Source organism: Lemur catta, chromosome 4 (assembly GCF_020740605.2).
Source record: "Lemur catta isolate mLemCat1 chromosome 4, mLemCat1.pri, whole genome shotgun sequence".
Lineage (NCBI taxonomy): Eukaryota > Metazoa > Chordata > Mammalia > Primates > Lemuridae > Lemur > Lemur catta.
This window is the reverse complement of record NC_059131.1, coordinates 116,445,311-116,468,545: the sequence shown is the minus strand read 5'-3', so window position 1 is coordinate 116,468,545 and position 23,235 is coordinate 116,445,311. Positions and strand designations below refer to the sequence as shown.

At 42.2% G+C, this 23,235-nt stretch overlaps 1 long non-coding RNA gene and 1 pseudogene across 5 annotated transcripts; one reads left to right on the top strand and one right to left on the bottom strand.

Moving 5' to 3' along the window:
* Positions 1 to 22,838, bottom strand: part of LOC123637406 — a 62,171-nt pseudogene extending 39,333 nt beyond the window's left edge.
* On the top strand, positions 477 to 16,775 carry LOC123637407. 5 transcript variants are annotated; one of them, XR_006734866.1, is made up of 9 exons: positions 477 to 529; positions 1,300 to 1,383; positions 2,325 to 2,404; positions 7,182 to 7,319; positions 8,221 to 8,385; positions 11,536 to 11,620; positions 14,102 to 14,228; positions 14,316 to 14,374; positions 16,257 to 16,366. It is a non-coding gene; the product is annotated as an uncharacterized LOC123637407 (long non-coding RNA). The 5 variants fall into 5 exon arrangements; XR_006734864.1 differs by lacking the exon at positions 477 to 529 and adding an exon at positions 16,744 to 16,775 and having other exon boundaries at positions 1,280 to 1,383; positions 16,257 to 16,431; XR_006734865.1 differs by lacking the exon at positions 1,300 to 1,383 and having other exon boundaries at positions 481 to 529.
* Positions 22,839 to 23,235: the final 397 nt, after the last annotated feature.

Sequence of the window (23,235 nt, the reverse complement as noted above, 5' to 3'; positions counted from 1 at the left end):
ACCCTACCAAACTTTTAAACACAAACAGAACCAGTCCTATATAATCCTTGCGTTAGTTCTAACATTATCCTCGCCCTGGGATGTGTTCCCTGAATCTGCCCGGCTGATTCAGCGAGAACTGTGACTGCAGTGGCCTGTGCTCTGGGCTCTGGCCTGAGCTCATCCTTATTTTTCAGCGAGGAGACTTGGGGGTCAGTGGGGCTAAGTGCCTGCTCCACCGTCACTCGTGATGGGCAGGGTGACGGTCACACTGAAGCCGGAGACTTTTCACTCTGTCCCTGGGCTCGCAGTGACGCTGGGAACCATAAATTCAGCAGGACCGTGGAGGGCTCTTTCACTTCCAAATAATTCATTTTAGATTTTCCATTTTGACAGGCCTTTCTGTTTAAAGAAAACAACCTGTTGGTGGCTCCAGCTGCAATGTAGGCGGCTTGTAAAGGCGATGTTAGGAGAAGCTTGAGAGAGAAGAGATGAGGGTCAGGAATCCACTCTTGCCCCTCCTTTCTGGAACTCCCCGGTTTTTAAAGTGGTGAGTTCTTGACCAGTTCCATGGTTAGGATTCAGGGGGTCCGTGAATCATCCTTAATGAAGCTAAATAAAAAATGTTATGTGCTTATTGTCTCTTTCTGAGGACAAGGTCTATAGTTTTTATCACGTTCTTGTCCTGCTTATAAGTTGGAACACACGGATCCAACTTTAGTTACTGTCATGAGGACTCCTTTAAAATCAAATCTCACTGTGGCTTTTTTTTTTTTGGTGTAAGAGTATACTTTAATCTTTCTTTCTTTCTTCCTTTCTTCCTTCTTTCTTTCTTTCTCTTCCTTTTCTTTTCTTTTCTTTCTTTTTCTTTCTTTGTTCCTTTCTTTTCTCTCTTTCTCTTTCTTTTTTCCATGGAGGAACTATAAAAATTCAGAAATAGATCTTTTAATCAAACACAGTTACTAAAATCTTCATTTGAGGGGCCCTTCTTACTAAATTGCAAGTGAACAGGGAATTATAGAAGCCATACCATTGGGCTAAGAGCTCGAGCTGAGAGTGACATTCGGTAAATCCCTGTTTGGCAAGTGGCTTATTCATGACTTATTTTGAACTTATATAGACACAAACCTCCTTTGGTGCAATCCCTCCTTCCTGCCCTTCACTCACAGAATAAATCAACACAGAAAGTAAATAGGAACGATATTAATATAAATTATATTTTACCAACAGGGTAGTTGGTTAAGCCAATTTGACACTGAAAATTTTTTTCAAAAAAAAGTTTCCCTACATGATCCACGACTGTGAGCTGTTTTTCCCTAGACTAACACTGGGAAGTGACAATCTGCCCTGTCACCCCAGTGAGCAAGCAGAGAGGACAGGGGAAGACACATGAATGATTTGCAGGTATATTTGGAGCCCTCGTACGTTTATTACTTGTTCAAAAGCATCTGTACTTACAGGAGTCTCTAAAAAATTACCTAAAGGATGCAGCGTCTTTGAATGCCTTTATCAGGCTCATCCAGGGTTTGTTTATTTAAATTTTATTAGATGATTAGAACCTAGGCATTGTTAACTTGTAGAATTCTGTCTGGGAGAAAAGATAACCTCAAAGGTTATGGTTTACTGCTGTGTAGGGCAGGTTTGTATCTAATCTAACCATCTTATTCTGACATTCCTTTACTGAATTGCCCCTAAGCACCCAGCTCTTCAAATGCTCCTTGAATGTTCCTTCTTATCTTTCTGGATACCTCATTAATGAATGAGTTCAATAAAATCTTAGACATATCTTCATTTTATGTTTGCATGAGGGTCATGTTTTCAACTTTTTGCAAACTGTTATGTTAAACACTTTAGACACTTAGAAGTACTTTAAGTGTTCGATTAGTACTTTAAGTTTGCTCCTGGCTATTTGGGGAGAAACAAATTACTTGATAAAGAAATTACTCTGTGTACGTGGGTTTTAGGTGATTAAGTTCAGGTATCTGAATTATTTTAGTAATTGCAAATATTGACAGATGTGGCTTAAAAAGGTAGTAGAAGAGAAAAAGTTTGCTCAGAGAATTTTTAAACTAGCATTGTCCTTGGGCAAGAATGAATATTTCTAAAGTTTTACCCAAAGGTATGTGGTTTCATAATTTAAATAAATGTCTCAAAATTGTATTTTGCATGTCTGAAATGAAAGCTCAGAGAATGGGGGAATATTTCTTACAAACACGGACTCTGTCATTGCCCTCAAGGTGCATTCTTGGCTGGATCCCTGTGTATTTCCTCTTTGCTTTGTTGATGTGCTGGGTCGCTGTACTGATGCTGCACACCTGAGCCCAACTTCCTGCATCTGTGCCCAGGTGGACGGTGCCGGCAGAGCAGCCAACTCGAAGCAGAGATGAAGTGCAGCTGCGGGTGCTGGTGTGAGCCCCAGTGAGAGGTAAGCTGTGGACAAAGTTCTGTAAAAATCACATTCTTGGCTGAGCGCAGTGGCTCACAGCTGTAATCCTAGCACTCTGGGAGGTCGAGGTGGGAGGATCACTCGAAGTCAGGAGTTCGAGACCAGCCTGAGCAAGAGCGAGACCCCGTCTCTACTAAAAAAATAGAAGGGAATTATCTGGCCAACTAAAAATATATATAGAAAAAAATTAGCCGGGCATGGTGTCACATGCCTGTAGTCCCAGCTACTCGGGAGGCTGAGGCAGGAGGATCGCTTGAGCCCAGGAGTTGGAGGTTGCTGTGAGCTAGGCTGATGCCACGGCACTGTAGCCCGGGGAACAGAGTGAGACCCTGTCTCAAAAAAATAGATAAATAAAAATTTTTAAAAAAAGAAAAAAGAAAAAAAAATAGTCCATTTGCTGTTAGAAATATTGCATCAATTCAATGCTGCCTCTAGAGGGCGCTCTGCATTCAGTTCCCATAGAAAGTTCCCGAAGGCCCCTTTTTCTGAAGGTTTTCATTTTGAATTTTGAGTTTAGGAAGGCGGGGGCTAGAGAATAGGTGGTGTCCATGTGAGTAATAATTATAGCTCATTTGTTTTATTTATTTTAAAACTCTTAATGAAAATTATTTCTTTTATTTTCTTTTTTTAAAATATGGAACACTTCACAAATTCACAATTCATCCTAGTGAGCATGCCAACTCCTGTGTATTCCATGTCTTGTTCCAGTGTTAGTGTCTGTGCTGCTGAAGTGAGCACAATTACTTCTTTTTTAATAAAGTTTTTTGAGTTGCCAATAATGTTGGACATTTATGTAATAGACTTACATCAAACAGCTTAAGTAGAAGTTTTTCAGAAACAGTTCTAATAAATACATCGAGTTACCCCACACATGATAATAACCGATCATGATTTGATTCAGGGTATTTTGCACCACCTCTAGCAAAACTAGTGTGGGGAATCTGACAAAAAGTGGCTTGCACCCTATCAGCCAGATGGAAAGACAGGGAACAGTCCCCCAGAGATCAGACATGACACTGTCATGTGTAAGTCGGTTTTACAAAAAATTGCAATAATTCGTGTTCTCTCTTGTCTTTTGTGATGTTCATAGGGATGTGAAATTGATGAGCCTGGAATTTCTTTTGTGACAGAAATTAGTAAATACTCAGAGAACTGATCAAATATAGGACACTTTCAACATCAAAATATATAATGATGAGAATGTATTGTAACTCATCAAATAGGAATCATTAATTTATATTGATGAAAAAACTTCCAATAAACATAAATGGGTATAAGACAAAGCTTTTCTTTACATTGGAATGCCTTACCAATAAATGTAGAGAGCATTATGGTATTAGAAAATCACTATCTGACAACCATGATTAATAATTCAAATGAGAAATATCAATGGATGTTAAAACTGGTGGCTGAAAATTTGATGAGAGATGGAATATTTACATAATTCCATAGTCCCCCCCAAATACTTAGAGACAACTAAAGGAAATACTAAGAATAACTTCACGTTGGAGAATCTTGGCAGATACCACCTTGATCAAAGGATCGAGGTTAGAATCCCTTGTAATGGGAAAAATCAAAACTGGACCATATGCATGACAAGACACATAGCTCCCCATCTGTGGTGTCCCTGCCAAAAATGCATAACCTGAAATTAACTACGAGGAAGCGTTTGCCCAAAACAAACTGAGAAACATTCCACAGAATATCAGGCCCATGGTCTTCTGGAGTGTTCTGGACATACAGGCCAAGACTGAGGAACTGCCCCAGATTTCAAGAGAATAAAAACGATGAAAACTAATGTAATGTATGATCCCGGATTGGATTCCTTTTTCTGTGGAGGACATTGACAGGATAATTGGCAGAACCTGAATGGGGTTTGAGTATTAGATGGGAGTACTGTATCAATCAACGTTCACATTCTGATTCTGATGGCAATCTTGTGGCTGTATTGGACAGCATCCTTGTTTGTAGGATATGCATACCAAGTCACCCAGTGATGACTTGCTTTCAAATGGCTGAGGAAAACATATTTTTGTACACTTCTTAGAAATTTTTGGTAAGTTTGAAAGTATTTTAAAAGTGCATGAGAAAGTACTTAAAATACTAAGCTTAAAAAATGAGATCTGATTTGATACTTGAATTATGCTCAAGGTAGAAATCACTTTATAAAAATGAAATTATTAATAGCATTTCATTATGTATCAGGAAATAAGATTCAGGCCAATAAATCTTTCTTGGGATTTGTGAAATTAGCGCTAACCAAAGCAACTAAGATGATTTAGAGTTTTGTTTTGTTTTGTGTTTCTAAAAGGATGTGGAAGAAGAGCATTTGTGTGAATCAAATTACTTTGATGGTCTGTTCTAGCCCAAGGATTTCAGAAAATGAAGTGAATATTCCTGCCATAATACTTAAAGAAAAAACAAAATATACAAACAAAAACCCCAAACCTTGAAAGGCCTTCACCTTGGCTCCGAGGGCTGGCATTTCACCTCCCTGTGGACTCCTCGTAATCACCAAAAGGAATTTGAGGGCAAATTTAGAAACCTTGCTGAAAATATGTTAGCCCCCATGAAGGAGAAATGAGGATTGCTGATACTGTTCTTGTCTAATAAAGAGAGCCCTGGAACAAACGCAAATGCCTCACCAGTGAGCACCGGACTGCCACGATACAGACTCACTGCTATAAAGTCATCTAATCTGTGGAAGGAACAGTTTCTTGCTGAATAAATACACATGTGAAACCGTCACTAAGCTTATAGGCAAAGGCAGTTTAAACCATTGAATAAATATGAAAATGTTTGTCATTTAAAAAATAGATTCTAGAAAAGAATCAAAGGGTACAGATAACAGACATTTCTGGGTGAGTATAAATATTTGATTTTTCTTGGGGATTTGGGCTAGGAGAATTTTCATTCTTGTTTCTTTTATAAATTATTAGAAAGATAAACAATGATACTACTAAGGCTTTTCAAACCAAAATGCTAAAGCAAAAGAAATAAACTGCAGGAGAAGTGCACAAGTTTGTGGGAAGAGGCTGAAAGGTCACACATGGCTTCATCGTAAAGAATTGCATTCAGAGAAAAAAACCAGAACAAATGGACTCGGTATTTGCGGCCTAAACTTTCAGTTGCAAAGAGAGTTACAAGGCATTGTAGATTATTTGCTTATGAAATTACCCTTACAGGGCTACATGGCAAAACTTTAAAATGACTAGATTTTATCATTCATTCAGCAAATAATTATTGAACACCTGTTTTGGGCCACATACTTTTCTTGGTGGTTGGCATATTCTTGTATCAATGAACAAAACAGAAAAAAAAATCCCTGATCTTTTGGAGCTTACATGTCAAAGTTTCCATTAAAAAAATGACAAAGACTGTAACATTATTCTGCCTCTGAACAAATCTATAGTGAATTTGCAGTCATGTTCTTTAATAAACACATCTTGGAAGATCTAGTGAAAGTCAACTCAAGTATCAGGAAGATTAATTGCCTCTAGATAGAGTTAAAAACTAGTATATCTATTTGGAAAATATCGATAGGTTCAAAGAGAGGGTTAACAAAATCATGGAACATGTTACGGGCACAGCCCCTCCTCTCAAAGGTGACTGCTGTGGCCTGAGTTGTGACCCATGAGAGCATCTACTGTTTTAGGTCATAAAATATACATACAGCTCTGAGGTGTTTAAATATTTTTAATAAAAGTGAGGAATTAGGGAGGGTAATGAGAAAGAGATCGTCTTTAACATGTAAATCTTTTAAAGAGATCTTTTGGAAAGAGTACAGATCCTCTTGGATGGCCAGAGATACAAAGTTGTAAAAAATTAAGAGGCAGTTTAGCGAAATTCTAAAACCAACCAACCAAGCAAACAAAAAACGTGAGAAAACCCAGATGGGGCATGGCGGGCCCAGCTGAGTGCTAAGAGAGGAGACAGATAGTTCAAAGCAAAAAAATACAAAATAGAACAAAATGAGACACAAAAATAGAAGATCGAGAGAAAAATCCAGAGAAAAGGACACCTGAGAGACACCATGGAAACGGGGGTGGCACCAGCTCAGGGAACCAGTGAGGGACGAATGTGGAGCGAGAAGACGTCCAGGGATGTGCACGTAACACCTGCAGGGGGTGCAGCTTGCAGAGGTGCCTGTAGGGCTGGTTGTGACTGAACCGTGTTTTCATTTAAGAGCAAAAGAAGCCAGGCATGGGCCTGTGAGAAACGAATGTTTCTGTCCTTCTACTTGGAAATGCCATCGTCTGGCAGGAAAACAAGGACTCCAAAGGCCCCGGTTAGAGGAGGGGTCAATGGACTGGGAGAGGCGGCGGCGGCAACTGGCGACTTTGATTAGAGATTTCAACCCATGATTGGGCTTATCACTGAACTGATTTTTTTTTTTTTTTGAGACAGAGTCTCGCTCTGTTGCCCAGGCTAGAGTCAGTGTCATGGCGTCAGCCTCGCTCACAGCAACCTCAAACTCCTGGGCTCAAGCTATCCTCCTGCCTCAGCCTCCCGAGTAGCTGGGACTACAGGCTTGCACCACCATGCCCGGCTCATTTTTTCTCTATATATTTTTAGCTGTCCATATTATTTCCTTCTATTTTTAGTAGAGACGGGGGTCTCGCTCTTGCTCAGGCTGGTCTCGAACTCCTGACCTCGAGCGATCCTCCCGCCTCGGCCTCCCAGAGTGCCGGGATCACAGGCGTGAGCCACCGCGCCCGTTGTGAACTGATTTTTATCTCCCCAACCCCCCACTCAGCTGGAACTGACGGTGTGTGACCAACTGCAGCAGCCAGGGAACAATGGCTCCGAGGAGAGAGAGTCACAACGTCCAGCGGTGAGTGTCCTTTGGTTTCCTCAGGGAACACGGGAGGCCAAGGACACTTAGCTTTGCCAGGTGACGTGAGAGCCGGTCACTGTCAGGGGACCCACCCGAGCGTCCCGCGCAGGCTGCCGTGTTGGGGGAGGGTTGGGACCTGGCCAAGCCCAGAGGGCCCTCGTGGGGGGGGCACATGCTGGGCAAGGGCGAACCTGTGTATAGGCTGGGGGCGACCTGGGAACAGTGTCCCTCTCCAAAAGCCACCGTCACAGGCCGGGCCGTCACCCGGCAACACCGGGATGGCATCTGGCACTTCGTTCGCTTGTCCGTCGGGGCGTCGTGAGCACTGTCGCTGGCGTCCTTTACTGCCCTGAATGGACTCAGTGTGCTGCCGGCGGTCCCTCTGGCTCTTGTTCTCACCCGGGTAGGTGACACCAGCCGCACCCGGGACTGCTGAGAGCCGGGTTCACCAGAACAACTGAAGAAGGGTTGTTTTTACAAAGAAGACCCTACGAAAATTGCAAATTCCCTTTTGCATAGTCTTACATTAAGAAGAGGTCACCGGCCGGCCACGGTTTCTCAGAAACCGCGGGGGGCCCGCGGCCGTCTTTATTTAGACCCAATTTCTCAAATCTGTCCCTCGGTCGCACTTGCGAGGCTGCGGGGTTTTCCGCGCCTCTCAGCACCGTTTCTCATGTTGACACAGAGGTTTGGCCGTGGGCAGCTGTCACTGCCGGGCTGCGGGGTCATAAAGAGACCCCCGAGCACACAGGGCCCGGCCAGCAACGAGCTGCCGTCTGTTCCTACGCTAGAAAGATCCGGTTCAGAGAGAACCGCGGCGACACTCCCTGCCGAAGCCATTGATCGCTGATCAGAGAGTCCCTGCCGGCAGTCAGGCACCTTGGCTGGCCTTTCCTCAACAGACATTTTTGTTTGTTTATTTTTATGTAAACTGCCTCAGAGAAACTTTTGTTTGCAGATTCCTGGAACTCCAGCCCAGCCGGCCATCCGAGTCCTCCGTCCGCTCACCGAGCTATGCTGGCAACTAACCTGTCACGGTGGAACTGAGCCCGAGGGCGGTGCCACAAAGTGAAACTGGCTTCTGGATCTGCCGGGTGAGAGTGAAAGTAAAGGTCACTTTTTGGTAAGCCGCTCTGAGTCTCAGTAAAAGCGGAACCCGGTGTGGGGGAAGAGGGTGGGACTTGAAGGTCAGGGGGGAAATTTGGTGGCTATGGTGACTCCGGGTGGCTTGTGGATGGACTCCACGCTGTGTCACCGGACGCTTCGATGAGTCTGGATGGGGAGGGGCAAGAAAGCAGGTTCTGAGGTGTGAGAAAAGTTCAGGAAGCTTGATGATCAGACGTGCCATGAGAGGGCACAGCAGGGTGGCCGTGCCCAGGCTTTAGTTAGTGCCTGGAGGGACCCAGCAGGGCTGGCCACGAAACCACAGGCGCTCGGTGCAGGACGGCCGGGCTCCTGCGGCTCGCGGTGGAACATCTGGTTACGGGGCATCGTTTTGTGTCTCATGTGTTTAAAATTAGTTTCTAAGAATTATGTTGTGTGCCTTAAAGTCAAACAAACTCCCCAAAATAAAAGACAATAGTTATTCTTTTTTTTTTTTTTTTGACAGAGTCTCACTCTATTGACCGGGCTAGAGGACTGCGGCATCAGCCTCACTCACAGCAACCTCAAACTACTGGGCTCAAGTGATCCTCCTGCCTCAGCCTCCCGAGTAATTGGGACTACAGGCATGTGCCACCATGTCCGGCTAATTTTTTTGTATATATTTTAGTTGTTTTGCTAATTTCTTTCCATTTTTAGTAGAGATGGGGTCTCGCTCTTGCTCAGGCTGGTCTCGTACTCCTGACCTCAAGCGATCCTCCTGCCTCGGCCTCCCGAGTAGCTGGGACTACATGCCTGCGCTACCATGCCCGGCTCATTTTCTTTTCTATATATATTTAGTTGTCCATATAATTTCTTTGTATTTTTAGTAGAGATGGGGTCTGGCTCTTCCTCAGGCTGGTCTCGAACTCCTGACCTTGAGCAATCCTCCCGCCTCGGCCTCCCAGAGTGCTAGGATTGTAGGCGTGAGCCACCGCGCCCGGCCTCTCTGAGGTTTTTATCAAAGACATTTCCATTGAGGTAAAAACTTGGCCAATTTCCAGTCTCCAGACATACAAATCTCATGCTGGGAAACAATACCAATCCTTCCCAGACAAATGATAAATTGGTTCTTGGGAAAGTTCTAATCTGGTCTTTTTTCCAGTGGTATCTCCCAAATACTTCTTAGCACGTGGTTGCAGCTTTAGAAGCAATTGTTGCTTCGAATCCAAGAGCTTATGTAAGCATAAAGTATTAAAAAAAGACAGATATGAAGATGGACTCTAGGGATCTTCTTGGGCCTTGTGTCCCAGCCAGGCCTCAGAGAACGGAAGGTCCACTGCATGAGTGTTGTTTGCATGGAAGAAGTTTTTCCAGAAGGTGCTTTAGAGAGTGTGGCTGAAGGCACAAGTTTTCCCAAAGTCCCTTGTCTTAAATCTCTGTGGATTTATCAATCCAATAAGAGTTCATTTTGTTTAATATGTTACATATAAACACATGGTTGAGAAGCTACTTTCTTAGTGTGGAAAGAGAAGAAACTTAATTAAGCTGTTGGACAGAAACCCAGGGTGGCTTTGATGTTCTTGTAAGGCTGGTGGCAGGCACCCTCCCCTCCCCAGTGGAAAAAGAAGAAGCCCACCAGACCCGCCAGGAACGATGCCTGCCACCAGCCTTACTCAGGGATGCCTGTCTTTATGAGAAAGCGGCAGACAGCGTTAACTTCCCTGCAAGGTGGACAGTAACTGTGTCCATGGTCCTTTATTCTGCATTTCCAGAATAGCTTACTTTAGGGCAGGTAAGAAGGGGGTTAAAAATAAAGAGGCCAAAAGAATTGTAAAAATGCTGATGATATCACAAAAGAGATCATTTTAGTTTTCGCTCACCGCTTGCGTAGTCCAACGAAAACATCTGCCTGTCACCCCATAAACGTCCCTGCACTTCTCTTCCCTTTATGAGCAAAATAATGGAGCTTTACGGGACTTTTAATAGCCAGCAGCTGTCTGGCTGCTCAACGCTGCATCTGGGAGGCAGCGTGCTGTTCACACGGAGGGAAAAAAGACAAAACTATTGTTGGTTTTCTTAAAGGATGCCAGTGGTTTACATAAAGACATTTGAATGGTTTGAATAGGAGGAAAGACACAGGAGCTCCTTATGTGCCTGTGAGAACCGGTATATTGTTAGCAGAAGGCAAGGAGGGAGTGATGTCATTCCCCTGTGTTTAAGAGCAGGTGACCGACTGCCATTAGGAGTGAGTTTCATGCCAGGTGACATGGGCACTTCATGAGAACCTGGGTTCATCCTACTCTTCTGAGATGAGCTCTACTTCAGGCTAAAATGAATCATAATAGTTTTCCTTCTCACGCCTGTAATCCCAGCACTCTGGGAGGCCGAGGTGGGAGGATCGCTGAAGGTCAGGAGTTCGAGACCAGCCTGAGCAAGAGCGAGACCCCATCTCTACTAAAAACAGAAAGAAATTACATGGACAACTAAAAATATATATAGAAAAAATTAGCTGGGCATGGTGGCGCATGCCTGTAGTCCCATCTACTTGGGAGGCTGAGGCAGGAGGATCACTTGAGCCCAGGAGTTTGAGGTTGCTGTGAGCTAGGCTGACGAAACGGCACTCACCCTAGCCTGGGCAACAGAGTGAGACTCTGTCTCAAAAAAAAAAAAAAAAAAAAAAGTTTTTTTTGCAAGGTTATAATTGTAATTTTCTGCATGCACAATCATTTTTTTTTAAAAATATACTTCTTAAAAGAATTGTTTGGACAGAGAAACATCTGCTTTTGAGAAATTAAAGTGAAGAACTAGCATCATTATAAGAGTACTTCAAACAAACAAAAAAAAGGATGACCCCAGGATCGTAACAGGTGGAATGGGGCTGCCTTTAAAATGATATGCTTCCAGGCTATGTGAAAGTGAAACATAAAAACTACAAAATACTGTGTTTACGCTGATAATCCCCCACGCTGAGAATCAAAGTTGTTTCCTCCACTCCTTGACTTTTCTTATGAAACCTTGCTTGGGATGACAACCATAATATCAATATATTAATATAATGTGTCAGGAGATGGCAAGTGCTACCCTTGCCGAATCTACAGTGTTGCAATTATTGTAAAAAGGTGACTCAGGTGCTCGCCGCTCTGCTCCTGCCATTTCCTCTCATCTCCCTGCTCTCTGCCTTCTCCCCCAGGTCCCCTGAGACCAAGACGCGACGGCAGCTCATCCCTCAGCCCCGCATCCTTCCTTCCGAGCCCCGGATCACGCAGACCTTACAGGTAACTTGAAAGGCATCTTCTGGGCATTTTAGATTACTATCAAAGGCCCCAACTCTCTCTCTCTCCCTTAGAAATACGGGTTTTTGACCACTAGAGAAAAAAGTATGTTACCTACTAAATTCTGTACAATCTTCATCGTTAGTAGATACAGAGAATCGGAACGTTAATAAGCATCGCCGGGAAGAGGGGCTGTAAGGTGGGACGCAGGAGCCCGTACAAGTCCCTACGATCCTCCGCACGGAGGGAATGGCCGTGGGAGTCCGAGCTTGGGGCGAGGTGACCCCAGCCCCTGGGGAAGCAGGGGTCTCTCCCCGCCCTCCCTCCCTCCTCTCCCTTTCTTCCTCCTTCCCTTCCTTTTTCTCTTTCTTTCTTTTCTTCTCCCTTTCATTCTTTCTTTTTTGAACTATAACATGTAGTCAAACATGTTTTTCTGCTACCAAAGGAGCATGGGGCATCTTCTGTCCTAGAAATTGTTCAACATCATCTATTTTCTATGTTTCCATGATGCTGATGGTATCCTGGAAGTTTTTGATAGAATCAGTTAGTCCTCAGACTGTTCCTGTGAGGCAAATTTGAGTTTTACTGAAGTTTTAAAAAATGTCCACGAGATGGGTCGAGGCCTGTTGCAGACCCAGGACGCCCAGGGCTGCCTCGCCGTGTGCTGGCTCTTCCCTCGGGGTGGAGGGAACCGCGTTGAGCCGGCGAGACCCCAAACACACCGCGCAGAGTCGTGAAGAGCGGCACACGGAGAAATGCTGAGTCGTACACAATTAAAGGCTAAAATGCTTGTTAAAATACTGAATGGAACCGGCTGAGGGGAAAGGGAGAAATCAATATGTCTGTATTTATCCAAGCCCTATTCTTCCACATTGCCAGTCGGTTTCAGACACCATTGCTACGCTAGCCTGTTAGCGACCCCATCCCCAAATCGTAATGGCCTCCCTCGTCCAACCATGATTTTCATATCGGAAATACGCGTGGGTCTCTTTTAATGAAACGATTCTCACAGAGAACCCGAGCAGATGCCCCAGACACACAGGGTCTGGGAGTCCTAGTTTAAGAAACATTGATGTGTTAATAGAAACCTAATTATTACTTCTTTACATTATCTTTCGCCCAAAAGATGTTGCACGACAGAAGTTCTGTCTTTCTAAACAGAGACGCTGGCCTGTGGACGGCACTCCCGGCCGCTCAGTCCTCACTCGGGATGCCCACCGGACGTCCTTCTTCTGTGCCGCAGGCCCGGGGCAGAGGCTGAGGTGGACGGGTCACTGGTCACTGGTCTTTTTTTTTGAGACAGAGTCTCGCTTTGTCACCTGGGCTAGAGTGCCGTGGCGTCAGCCTCGCTCACAGCAACCTCAGACTCCTGGGCTCAAGTGATCCTCCTGCCTCAGCCTCCCAAGTAGCTGGGACTACAGGCATGTGCCACCATGCCTGGCTAATTTTTCTATATATATTTGTAGCTGTCCATATAATTTCTTTCTATTTTTAGTAGAGACGGGGTCTCGCTCTTGCTCAGGCTGGTCTCGAACTCCTGACCTTGAGCGATCCTCCTGCCTCAGCCTCCCAGAGTGCTGGGATGACAGGCGTGAGCCACCGTGCCCGGCCTCGGTCACTGGTCTTGACACCAGCACTCGACTCTCCTGCCACCACACCTCTGTGCACACTCTGCCTTCAGTCTGGAATACTCTCCCCTTCTCTTATTCCATCTTTCTCCTCATTTTCCCTTTGCCAGAAATTGGGTCCAACAGCTTCTTCTTGCACCCTGTCCTAACCTCTAGCAATCTACTTTCCTCAGATTTCCCAGGGCAGTTTGTCTGTGTCTCCCTTATGCGGCAAAACATCCCACTGTATATTGTACTTAGCTGTGTGCATGGCCTTGCGCTTCTAAACTGCAAACAGCTAGAGCGTAGGATCCGCATCTGATTCTTCTCCTGCCAGCACGTAGCAGGGTATCGTGCACATAAAAGGTGCCAAATAAGAAATCAAAGACATAATTCTGGGCCCCAACAAGTAGAGTGAAGCTTGAGCAAAACCTTGAAAGATTGGAAGAATGTGGAAAGCGGCTGAGGAAGGAATTTTTTCATAAGGAACTTAGTCAACTTCTTGCTATATATCTGAGCTAAGGATTAAACAAATCAGGAGGAAAGATACAGCTACTTCTTCACCTTATTCCTAAAACAGAGTTGTTTCCTAGGAGAAAATTTGTGCCATTAAAGAGAAATCAAACTAAGTATCAAGGTTTGTCAATGGAAATTTGCCAAATACTTTATAAATCAAATAACCTTCATTATCTACCATGATTCTTGTCCCTCACTGTCACCTCATCTGTTTCTGTCTTTTCTGCAAGGCTCCACCTGATAGGTGCTCATCCACTCTTAATAAACTCACCATCTTTGTCAGAAAACAGAGGAGCTCTCATTAGAATATCACTATGAGAGGCTTATAACTTCTAAACAAAGTGTTGTTATTACCTTTCAGAGTCTTCATACGGAGTGGTGAACACCACCAGTTTCTCATCTTTGTTCATGAGCTGTCCGCACGGAATCTAAAAGAAAAAAAAATGAAGGACGTGAGGCTCAGACGTGTCTCAAATGAAGTTTACTATGTCAGTCACTGAAAGAAAAATCACCTGTTAAATTAATGCGTTTTTTTCATCAAAAGCCATGTTTTTATTCTCATGTCTTGTTTTCAGCCCAGCCAGATGCGAGAAGACAGACCACAAGCTTACCTTCTGCCGGGTCCTAATCAAAGGTAAAACACTGGGTGTAAACACAGGCTCGGGGCTTTCAGTTAAGGAAGATGCTCATGACAGGTAGAAATCGTCCAGGAGCAAATGAGAGAAAGCCAGACATTCCAACACAGAGAGTGGAAAAGTTGTCCAAGTTGTCAGATGGATGTGTTTGTAGTTTAATTAACCGCAGGACAGAAATGAGTTCTCCAGAAATGACCCAGGACACCAACAGCCTTCTTCGTGGAAGGGCGTCCACACCAGCTTTTTCTCCAGTAGGAATGAATGATTATTTTCATGATTTTCAGAATAACAAGGGCTCTGGTGATGCGATCATTATAAGAGGAGGAGGAAAAAGTGTGCTTAAGACACAGAATTTTTTCATTTTCCATTTTCTCTATTTGATATAATTTGCAACCTAAGCACTGAACTGTGGACAAACATTACCAAGACAGCACAGCACCTCATGGGACTTCCAGTAGAATCTTGAGGTTGAAGAATTTGAAGATTTGTGTAGGTTTTAAAAGCCAATTCATGCAGGCAATTAACACATTTTAAATGCATCTGGAAACCACTCATTGCTGTGATCCCATTAGAAAATTTAGGGAGTTAGGTTTATGGGAAACATGAAGCCGGCTTGTCTGAGTTTTATGTTTCTGTTTAATTGTAACAGCATCCAAAAAAAAAAAAAAAAAAAAAGAAAGAAAGAAAGAAAGAAGAAAACAACATTTGTTAAAATACTCCAGGAAGGATTCATTTCAGCTATTGGCAAGCTGTCTGTATATAGTGTGGGAGGGTGGCTTTTTTTGCTTTGTTTTCAGCTTGTGACAGCTGTTTGAAAGTCATCTGTTACCACCATGGTCGCCAGTTACGAGATGAAAGCCAGTGTCTGTCAGGACTGTTGTAGGAGGTGGACCACCAACTAGAACAGCTATCTTTTATTAATAACTATGCAGGATTGCAAGACCGCCCGCCCCTTACGTGGCACTCGGGAGGTGGTACACAATTTCACAAATTCATTGAACAGGAAGGCAAGTGACATGCTGCCTGACAGAGTGACTTCTATTTCTGAAAGATGAAGTTTTAAAAATTGAATTAATAAATGAAATGAAATAAACTTGTAGGAAGGGTTTTTAAATGTCCTCAATTGTTTTATTATTCCTAAAATTACTTTTAAAAATGCTAAATTTCCCAGCATATCTGAAAGTATACATGGATCCTAGCGCATCAGGGAATCATAGAATTTCACACTTTAGAGAACACTCCAGGAATCACAACACCATCATTTTACCATAAAGGAGACGTAAGTCCTGAGAGGACAAATGACTGGGCCAATGAACGGCTGAGCTAGGATTAGACACCAAGCCATCTGACTCCTAGTCCATGACTTTCTATGATTGTTCCATAATTAAACATCATACAGACGAAGTTTTAAATTTGAGGTAAAATGCGATCTGTTTTTATACTAATATATTTTAAAGTAATATACAAAACTTTTACATTACAAATACACCTTGTGAAAATATATTTCTTAAGCAGTACCATTGCATTATTTGAACTCTGGTGGTAAACCCTCCAAAAATGCCATGTGGAAAGAGAAATCTCCAGACTTAAAATTTTATAGTTTAAGATTCACAAATAATACCTCCAAGGCACTGGAAACAGACAAGACAGGTACTGCCTCAAAGGTATTAATTATTGTACTGAACATTGTAATTCCTTCCTAAATTGCCTTTTCCTGGGCTGGAATTTTACATTTGTTATTATTTTGTCAGGGAGTAACAGTATCAACTGGTGATAATCGGAAAAGCCAACATCTCAGGCATAATGATAATCTCCAATTGATCTATTTCCACCAGAATTCTTTCCATTTCTACTGACAGAAGTGTTTTTCTAACCAAACAGTGACAAAGGAGACAATTGGACAAAAGATACTCTGCAATCAAAGGGCTTCTCTTTCAAGTGGAAGCAAATAAATAAAATAAAGCCCACCCTGAGGACACAGGCCTTGTCAATATCATTGCCTCATTTCTTTCAGAGGAAATAAACAACAGAAGGCCAGGATTGAGAAAACATTTGGGTGCGTCTCTAACTTTATCTCCACTAATTACGAGTCAGGGTGGCATCAAACCGTAATATAAAGAATTCTGCTGCAGTTTTCTCTCCTAATTTTCCACTGAGCAGAAGCCCAGAATCAGCCTAGATGCGGGGGTGGGGATGGGGGGTTGGGTCATGCACGTCCTGAACTTTTGCTGACTGGTGTGGAGACCTGGGAACGGGACCCCTGCTTAGACAAACCAGGACACACCGTGGTCTGGACGCCTCATTCTAGTAGCACACGGCAGTTACCTCTGGCTGTGGTTCCTTAATTTCTTTTTTTTTTTTTTGACAGAGTCTCGCTTTGTTGCCTGGGCTAGAGTTCCGTGGTGTCAGCCTCGTTCACAGCAACCTTAAACTTCTGGGCTTAAGCAATCCTCCTGCCTCAGCCTCCTGAGGAGCTGGGACTACAGGCATGCGCCACCATGCTTGGCTAATTTTCTCTCTCTATATATTTTTAGTTGGCCAGATAATTTCTTTCTATTTTTAGTAGAGCCGGGGTCTCGCTCTTCCTCAGGCTGGTTTTGAACTCCTGACCTTGAGCGATCCTCCCACCTTGGCCTCCCTGAGTGCTAGCTAGGATTACAGGTGTGAGCCATCGTAAGTCACTCTTTATACCTAAAATAACCAGTGTGTATGTTCAAGAAGCTTTATCCCGAGATCAGTCATTGTATCTCCAAAAATATTAAAAAAGAAAATAATCAAAAGGACTCCACTTAGGCTAGAAACAGGAACAATGAAGCATATAAGGTGACTATAAGACTAATCTAAACTTACATGTGTGAGGTTAAGATACCATTAAAATATTTTAGATAATTTCTGTGCAAAATTAGCCAAATGTTCAAGGTTTTTGAGAATATGATGATGTCATTAAAAAAAAAGCATATGTTGTAAGTTTTCATTCATTTGTTTCCTCTAGAAAATATCCTTTTATGCCAAAAAGGTACTTAAGGAGTTTGATGGCAGTGTGGAAAAATTGGAGAAGAGGAAAATCAGACACCACGCTCATTTACAGGAAAAGCTCAAGGGCAATTGAGAATGAGGCGATTTTTGGCTACACATTTGGCTAAACCAAAAGAAAGAAATACCCAAAAGAGCCATAGGTTTTTTTTTTTTTTTCATTTCATATTTCTTAGAAAGGTGTCAAATCAGGGACTTTTATCATCTATTTCCTTCTAAGAATTCCTTTTGTTTTATAGCAATAAAGCTTTTTCTCCACCACAGATTCTCTGTAGCTCAATCACATCAGGGCACCCGCATTTCTTCTATATGCACAACTGACATTTGGGCACCGAAACTGGAAAAGTTCTTGAACTAGGAGTCAGGAGACCAAGACTCTGTCTGTCACCAGGGCTATCACTAAATTCGCTTGTCCCTGAATAAGATGTTTATCACCATCTCTGAAATGGGAACAGATTGGGCGTTATCATGGCTAAGAGTCCTTCCCATCCTTACATGCTGTGAAAATTGGTCATTTTAGGATTATTGTAATATCGCTCTTGATGCGTGGGTCTTAGAGGCTCAGTGAAATAAATATTACCAACGAGCTATTGTTACCCTGTGCAGAGGATATTGTTGCCCACAGAATAGTCCCTCATTCTGCAGCAAGACCAACATGTTCTTACTCTGGGTCTGTACTCAGCTCTATTTTGGCAAATGTTCCTTATTGTGAGTTTCTACTGAAGAATTTTATTAAAGTTCCCCAAATTACAAACTAACTTTTTAAAACATGTCTATTAAAAGGATGATCGGATCCACAGTCAAAAGATGTGGATTCCAATCTATTCCAAGCTCTGTCACTTTGAGCTTAAACACTCTGAGCTTCAGTGTCCTCATCTGCAAAGTATCATCCGATACTTCCCTTCTTCAAAGAAAAAATTACAGCGATTTAGACAAGCAGCTGCATTTAAAAGCAACTTCCAGTTCAACTGCACTACAAGATCATTTTTCTAGTGCTGCCTGGCAAATAGCAAGCTCTAAACACAGGTGATGAAACTGAAATCTTGTTTAATCTTCAAAACTCACTGGAAAGCCTGTAGATAAAGTGATTTTTATGGAACATGAATATTTTTAGATACATTATTATTTATGAATGTTGGTTGTTCTGCTGAAAAAAAATCACAAAATGTGGTATTAAGGATGTGCTTGTTTTATGGGAATATGCTTCAGGTGAAACTTGTTTAAAAAAAAAAAGGATCTTTTTCATATCCTTTAGAGGTGAGCCAGCCTTGGCCATCCTTAGGCTTCTGCTGACCGTCTTCCGGAAGATCCTCACACACTTGAAAGGGTAGTAAAGGCCAACTTCAGCCAATTTATCAGAAATATTTATACACTAGATTTTGTTTCCAAGTAATAAATTTTATTTACAATTATATATTAATTTTGAATGCATCTTAGCAAGTAAGGGCCAAATTAAGACCTAGTCTTGTACAAAAATAATTCAAACTTTACCGTTGGATTAGCTCTAATTATTTCATGAGAAAGTCAAAAGATGGCTGGGAATACAGGGCACCACAAAAAACTAAAAGAAAAGGTAAATGCCTTGTTATCTCACCTGCATTTCATCATTGCCTTGTAGATTCAGAGGATAAGGCGTGGACATCACAGCTATATCCTAGAACACCTTTCTTAGCTCCTGTACCATCTAGCCCAGCAGGTATCTGCATAATCGTTACACAATTTTTTCTACTCCTGTTACCAAAACACATCATGAGCCACTGCAAGGAAAGACTATAGTGTATTCTGACCTGCACCAAATTTTTAGCAACAGAAGTCATATCAGAAACTATTCCTTCAAAAAGTAATATATCATTATTATTATTATCAAAGTCAATTAGTTGTGCTAAATCTAAATACCTAGGGCTACACAGACATCGGCTTGTAATATTAACATCCCGGTGATTATCCCAAGATTAAGGAACACAAAAGACTCTGCTGTCTCAATTCCTCAGATGAAAATAAATGACTGTTGAGGTACAATGAGGAGTAATAACGACCGATCTCAGCTCTGTAATTCTAATTAATACTCTCTGCTGATAGTGAAAAGTTGAGATGAGACTTGTCCCTCAGCACTGGATTTCAGATACAGAATCTACCCTTTGACTTTTACCTGCAAAATTCAAGATCCTCTCAAATTAATTCTATTTCAGTGTTAACATTTATGGTTATTTTATTTTATTTTTTTCTTGTTTTTAAACAAGCATCAGAAATTAGAAATTTTTAATTTCTAATCAAATTAGAAATTAATCTTATCGTTTTGACCCTTATCTAGGCAGGATTAAATTTGTCTACATTAAATACTTTAAAGTTAAGAATCTTTCTACTCATTTTTTCCAGTTAAATGATGTTACGTATTCATTTCATTATAAATAAAATTTGATTGTCTTGATACTGTTTCTATATTTTGTTTCTCTCTACAAGAAAAAATTAAAAAGGGATATACATTTTCCAGTTAAGCTGAACAAATGTTCTTATTTTAATATCTACAGTTGTTTTGCCTTTTGTAATTAAAAAAATGTAAGCTATCTTTCCAGAAGATTTTTGAACTTTGTAAGTAAAGAGTTTGTGAAAAATGGCAATGTATTCTGTAATATTGAAGAAAACAAGTGAATATGGCAACATACTGAAGAGTGGGCTGAATGTAGTAGCTAAGCACACACTCTGAGTCCCATCTGGCCATAACCTCGTCTTTATCTACATTTATTGACACCAAAAGGAAACATTTCAACATATTTGCAATTTAAGATATAACTTATGGCTGGGCGCAGTGGCTCACGCCTGCAATCCTAACACTCTGGGAGGCCGAGGCAGGAGGATCGCTCGAGGTCAGGAGTTCGAGACCAGCCTGAGCAAGAGCGAGACCCCGTCTCTACTAAAAATAGAAAGAAATTATCTGGACAACTAAAAATATATAGAGAAAAAATTAGCCAGGCATGGTGGCACATGCCTGTAGTCCCAGCTACTCGGGAGGCTGAGGGAGGAGGATCGCTTGAGCCCAGGAGTTTGAGGTTGCTGTGAGCGAGGCTGACGCCACGGCACTCACTCCAGCCTGGGCAACAGAGTGAGACTCTGTCTCAAAAAAAAAAAAAAAGGATATAACTTATGACTGTGAAAGGGGTCATTTACTTTCAAATGCATTTTATCAATTATGCTACTTAATACTACATTACAGATGATGCCCTTTCTTCTTACAGAACACATGTCATGTTAGCAAAGGCAGAGGATGGTTAATTTTGATTACTTAACACAATAATCTATTAACTGTGTACTAACTGCCCCAGTGTGGCAGTTTCTCTGTTATCCAAGGTTTTCTACATTCTTAGATCAATCAAAGGATTCATTTGTTTGGACTGTGCGTTGCAACCACCAGAACAATTTTCTCCATATGGTGTTTTTATTTTAAAACCCTAGGGATATTTAATCTTGGCCGTGTTTTCAAATAAAATTGATTTTTTACTCATGCTCTGCACAATTTCAGTAGAAAGACATTTTTTATCCTTGCTTTTTTCAAGACTTGAGGACATGTGTGTGAAAAGTGAGTTTCTTTTATTCTACAGCCTCATCGCTCAGGAAACAAATCTTTGAAAGAGCTAAATTGTCACAACTCCAAACAGATAGGAAAACAACTAACAGGTTTTCCTCTGAGAATTCTTTATTATCTAATCTTAATGAGAGATCGATGTTTAGAAATTAATAGTTAAAGAGCTAAAGAGTAAAGCATTATAAAGTAATTTTTGAAAACAGTTAAAGTGAGGCCTAAGGTTTTATCTTGGCAAGAAGTATTGAGCTGGCAAAAAACTGCGAAAGTGTCTTTGCCTCCCCTCTGCCCACCTCCTTCAGCCCCGTCCCCACCGCCTGGATAAAGAGACCCACAGGCCTGTTAAGGAATGAGAGACCTCTATTGATTAAGCTTTGATTGATTGATTGATTAAGTACCGGGGACTCTTGCCTGTCTCTTCCACACTGTTCCACATGGCTCTTTGGCTGCTCTGTGTTTTAGGTTTCTTTAACAGCAGGAGCTGAGTTTAACGTTCAATTTCCCATGTTTAAAAATTATTATTTTTCTTCATTCATGCCTCATTAACTTCAGTAAAATTGGGAACTGGGACAGTGGCTGCAAATATCCGTGGGCAAGTCGTACCAGCAGCTGATGACGTATTAATTAGATGTACAGTTGGTGGAGAGAGAGCAAGTGGAGGGGAGACAGAGACACGGAGGGACAGAGAGAGACAGGGACAGGGACTGAGAGTGAAAGGAAGAGGAGAAAATCAGGAGGTATATTTTCTTTTATCTCCTGGACTTTAAAAATCTATTACAATTAAAAATTGTAAATTAAAAAAAGCCTCAAAATATTAAGAAGACCATCTCTGAAAATAGTCTGTTAACCGTGATCTATTCCACAAATACTGGCTTCCTGCCCCTATGGGGAGGCCCCACGCAGCGTCCACCGTGGGGACAGGTCTGGACACTCTGGGCATCTCTGGGACAGGACGGTGCCTGAGATCCCCGAGAGGGATGAAGTCATCAGGGCCCGAAACTGACTGTCGCTGTCCTAATGGGGCATCATCGCTGTGCCCCTTATCATCCAGCCTGCCTTTGTCTTCTGCTGGCTTTGACAACTCAGCTCCCTTGGAGGACGGTTTGACTGATTACACTTAAATTCTTCCTCGGGAAGTTTATTTTCCAATCTCCTTTGGAAAATTTGACTATTTAAATAAAATAGTCCAGTAGCTTTACATTTAGAAATACATGCTTTACACTGTTTCATGGTCCCCATCTGCACGATTACGTGGTTACCATGAAGAATACAATGAAAATATCCCACAATAGACACACGGGGTGAATGCTCACCCCACTTATCACTCCATCAAGATTATTAGGCACCACAGTATCCTAAGAGGGCAAGCATACTAAATACTCGTGAGTACTTATTGTTTACAGAATTTTTAGAAATAATAAAGCACATAGGATAAGATGCATACAGTCAAATGTCAAAAGCCTGGTTTCTCAGATGTGCACAGAGAGCTAACCAGCAACAGTTCTAAAATAAATACTTTTAAAGGACACATCACAGGTTTTTACATTTACACCAACTTCTAGCTCCTTTCCCACCTGCAACATATAAAACCCCATCTTAATTGCCAATAGGACTGAGTTCATAATCAATCACACTTGTCTTTCTAATACGGGCACTTTAGCCATTTGAAAAAGAAATCCAAGCTATGGCGAACTCTGGCAAGTGAGCAAAATGAAAGCAAAGGACGGAGGCATCGTGTTACTCACCGTGCTGTGCACCGCACGTCCCTCTGGGGTCTAGGCGAGCGCACTACGAGGTCTCTGTCGGACGCAGACCTGCCTTTCTGACTCTGAATCAAACAGTAACTCAGTGGTTTGAGCATAAACACGTATCTTGAAAGGTTAATCCGCCCATACACAGGGAAACCCCTTTTTAAAGAAAATCACTCTGCTGCCAAGAGGCTGTTAATATTCAGCGCTCAGATACGAACACGACTCAGATAAAAGACTCACAGCCTGTGTGAGAGACCACAGAGGATTCCCTGGGTCTCTGTGCTGCAATGGAAACACAAGAAAACAATCCCCGGCTTCAGGCTACTACAGGAAACCCACCTGCCCACTTAGTGGAAAAGTTATATGAGCTTCATAGGCCAAAACACACCAACATAGATTTAGAATTAGTCTAATTTACTGTAAGGACCTCAGAGGTCACGCACTCATTTCTAGGAATCTTCCTGTGTTTCGCCTTCCTATTTCTTTCCCTGCGAGAGCT